The 4,576-nt window shown below is 41.7% G+C and overlaps 1 pseudogene; it reads right to left on the bottom strand.

Moving 5' to 3' along the window:
- Positions 1–862: 862 nt before the first annotated feature.
- LOC119827169 lies at positions 863–1,468 on the bottom strand (annotated as a pseudogene).
- Positions 1,469–4,576: the final 3,108 nt, after the last annotated feature.

Genomic DNA, 4,576 nt, shown 5'->3' with positions numbered 1-4,576 from the left:
GTTGTGGAGAGTCGGTGGTCCCTCTCCGGGCAGCTGCCGCGGTTCGGGCACTCACTCCTCACTCACCCCAAAGAACGATGGATCCTCCTGCAGATTTTCAGGTCCCCTTGCAGGCCAAGCAGCTCTCAGACAAAGGCCTACCTTGCTCCGGGCAGTCAAATGAAGGAGGGGACCTCCCACCGGCCTGGGTGCACTCAATTCCAGGTCCCCAGACTGTTTTGTTTTACCTTAAGTTGTGTGTATGAACATGGATAAGGGCTTAGTTCAGTGGAACATGGAAACTTCTCACAGGGTACACCACTGAAGTAAATGGCACTTACTTTCTCCAGCACCAATATGCCCATCTTCTCTCAGGAGCCCATTCTGCATGCAGGATGAAATGATAAAGGTTCCAACCTTTTGCAGATAATTACAGTTGTAGTGAGCTCAGAAGTGCAAAGACCCACTTCAAAACCCAAAGATCATTGAGGGATAAAAACCTTTGCCATCTGATTAGTTGTACTGGGCATAACTGCCCACTTCCTGAGGGCATAGTGTCACCAACTGATACCTACAGAAGGACCTTCTGGGACATAAAGATCTGTTATTCATGAATGCAGACACCAACCCAGGGCTCCCATACCCCCAAGTCTTGACAAAGTTAGGGAAAATTAAGGTCACTTGTTCACATTTTTGTGCCTTCCCTGTAAGAATCACTTTTATAGGTGCTTTCATTAAAAACATTCTGATCTGACAATCTTGCCAAGGAGAGGAAATCTAGCATCAAGCCCACATATAAAATCAGAGAGGTGAGAAACTTTCCAGTTGGTGACTGCAAGCTGCAGGATCCTCACACAGTACAGTTACAGTTCAGGGAGCACCGCTATGCTGTTCCTTCCAGAAACCTCATGAACTGACCTGGTCATCAGAACGTTCAGCCAGCCAGATGTATAGTGTCCATATATGTTCTCCCACAAATAGTCACGTGGCCTCCATGTAATTATCATCCAGGGTGAGGTGGTGATAGATGACACTGGGAAGTGTACTCATGACCCCCTTCCCCATGGAAAGCAGGAAACACCTGTCCTCCTCTCTGTCGCCGACACTGATGTACCTGCTACCCGCCATGATGTAATGGATCTCCTCATCCAAGTGCAGGTGGTCCTAGAAAAACATCTTGATCTTCTGCTCAGAATTGGGAAGTGCATCTTTTCATATTGTGCTGATGTCCATCCCGAAATAATCTCTCTCTCTCTCTCTCTCATCTCTCTCTCTCCAGAGCTTTTCCAGTTCTGGATCATTATCTTACTTGTCAGCATCCAGCTTCCACTCCCTGTGTGTGCAGCTGCTCTAGGCCCACTGGGCAGTTGGGCTGTGTTCAGTGGGGTAACCGTGTATCAGCCACGGACTTGTCCATATGCCAGACCTGTTCATACTTATGCCTACAAGCTGTTCTGGAGGGGGTGGGGCTGTGCTGAGCTGAGCTCATTAATACTTGTTTTTTACCAGGTGATTAATTCTAGGTTGTGTCAAGTTGACAGCTAAAACTAACCAGCACAATTTACATATGATAAACACTTATCTGCTTCACAAGTTCACAGCAGTTATGGCAGTGTGTACAATCCCCGTAGAAGTTCAAGCCTGGGTCAGAGAGCTGCTTGGCCTGCAAGGGGACCTGACAGTCTGCCAGAGGATCCATCATTCATTGGGCTTGCACCCAGAACCCCCCCCCCCCACGCCTCATCCTCCCGTCTTTGGGACCACAAAATCCCACAGCTCAGCCTGTTTGGGCACTCAGACCCGGAATTGAGTGCACCCAGGCCGGTGGGAGGTCCCCTCCTTCATTAGTCTGCCTGCAGCAAGGTAGGCCCTTTGTCAGTGAGCTGCTTGGCCTGCAAGGAGACCTGACAGTCTGCCAGAGGATCCATCATTCATTGGGGTGAGTGAATTGAATTCATTGGGGTGAATTGAACTTCTAAAAGAAGATCCAAAAGGGATTATTCAGAGGAACAAATGGGCAGGCGCCAATGCAAGAATTCCTCCAACAATTTGAAAAACAACATGAAAGCACCAGAACCCAGCGAACTTATAACAGGAGGACTTGAACACACTAATCAAGAAGAAGTAGAAAAAATTGACTTTATGAAAGTAATAGAGTCCCTTAAACAGGAGGTGAAAAACTCCTTTAAGGAAATGGACGAGAAGAATAACAAAAAGTTTGAAGAATTGAGTAAATCCGTAAATGATATCCTAGGAAACCAAGAAAAAACAATCAAACAGATAATGGAAACAGTGCAAGACTTGAAAACTGAAATGGAGGCAAGGAAGAAAACACAACCCGAGGGCCAGCTGGATATGGAAAATCTATGTAAACGAACAGAGACTACAGAAACAAGCATAACCAACAGAATACAAGAGATAGAAGAAAGAATCTCAGATTCTGAAGATACCATAGAGAAAATAAATGCACTGATCAAAGAAAACAGCAAATCCAACAAATTCTCATCACAAAACATTCAGGAAATCTGGGACACAATAAAAAGACCAAACCTAAGAATAATAGGCATAGAAGAAGGAGAAGAATTACAGCTCAATGGCCCAGAAAATATATTTAATAAAATTATAGAAGAAAACTTCCCAAACCTAAAAAATGATATTTCTATTAAGGTTCAAGAAGCTTACAGAACACCAAATAGACTGGATCAAAAAAAAAAAATCCCCTCGCCATATTATAATCAAAACACAAAACATACAGAATAAAGAAAGAATATTAAGAGCTGCAAAGGAAAAAGGTCAAGTAACATATAAAGGTAAACCTATCAGACTAACACCTGACTTCTCTATGGAAACCATGAAAGCCAGAAGGTGCTGGATAGATGTTTTGCAGAAACTAAGAGACCATGGATGCAAGCCCAGATTACTATACCCAGCCAAGCTTTCATTCACTATAAATGGAAAAAACAAAATATTCCAGGATAAAAAAAAATTTAAACAATACATAGCCACAAATCCAGCCTTACAGAAAGTAATAGAAGGAAATTCACAAACAAAGGAGTCCAGCATTGCCCAAAATAACTCAGATATCTAGCGACCCTTCACCAGCACATCGCAAAGAAACACACAATCTCTACTACCAAATAAAAAATGACAACCGGAATTAACATCCACTGGTCATTAATATCACTTAATATCAATGGACTCAATTAACCTATAAAAAGGCACAGGCTAAGAGATTGGATACGAAAACAGGATCCAACATTTTGCTGTTTACAAGAAACACACCTCAACCACAAAGACAGACATCTACTCAGAGTAAAGGGTTGGGAAAAGGTTTATCAAGCATATGGACCTAAGAAACAAGCCGGTGTGGCCATACTAATTTCTAAGAAGGTTGACTTCAAACTAAAATCAATCAGAAGAGATGGAAAGGGACACTTTATACTCATTACAGGAAAAATCTATCAGAATGAAGTCTCAATCCTGAATATCTATGCCCCTAATACAAAAGCACCCACTTATATAAAAGAAACATTACTAGAACTCAAGGCAGCCATCAAACCAAACACACTGATAGTGGGAGACTTCAACACTCCTCTTTCACCAAGGGACAGGTCAATTCGACAGAAACCTAACAGAGAATTAAGAGACGTAATAGAGTTAATGAACCAAATGGACTTAACAGACATTTAGAGAACATTCCACCCTAACAAGAAAGAATATACCTTCTTCTCTGCGGCTCATGGAACCTTTTCGAAAACTGACCACATACTCGGTAACAAAGCAAACTTCCACAGTTACAAAAACATATTAGTAACCACCTGCATCTTACACTAAGTGCCCACTTAAAAAAAAAAAAACGGAGAAAGCACACATTGGAGACTTAACAGCACACCTGAAAGCTTTAGAAAAGAAAGAAGCAGACTCACCTAGGAGGAGTAGAAGACTGGAAATAATCAAACTGAGGGAAGAAATCAACAAAATAGAAACACAGAAAACAATCCAAAGAATCAATGAAACAAAAAGCTGGTTCTTGGAAAAAATCAACAAGATTGACAAACCCCTAGCCAAACTAATCAAACGGCAGAGAGAGAACACACAAATTAATAAGATCAGAAATGGAAATGGGGACATAACCACAGACACAGAGGAAATTCAGAGAATCATTAGATCTTACTACAAAAGCCTGTATGCCACAAAATTGGAAAATGTAAAAGAAATGGACACTTTTTTAGATAAGTACCATATACCAAAGTTAAACCAGGACCAGGTAAATGCTCTAAATCGTCCTGTTAGTCGCGAAGAATTGGAAACTGTTATCAGAAACCTCCCTACCAAAAAGAGCCCAGGACCTGATGGGTTCAACGCAGAATTCTACCAGAACTTCCAAGAAGACCTAATACCTATACTCCTTAAGGTATTTCATAATATAGAAACAGAACAGTCATTGCCAAATTCCTTTTATGAAGCTACAATTACCCTGATACCTAAACCACACAAAGACTTAACCAAGAAAGAGAATTACAGGCCAATCTCACTCATGAACATCGATGCAAAAATTCTCAATAAAATACTGGCAAACCGAATCCAAGAACACATT

This window comes from Arvicola amphibius, chromosome 12, assembly GCF_903992535.2.
Source record: "Arvicola amphibius chromosome 12, mArvAmp1.2, whole genome shotgun sequence".
Lineage (NCBI taxonomy): Eukaryota > Metazoa > Chordata > Mammalia > Rodentia > Cricetidae > Arvicola > Arvicola amphibius.
The sequence above is the reverse complement of the archived record's forward strand: the minus strand, read 5'-3'. Positions and strand labels throughout refer to the sequence as shown.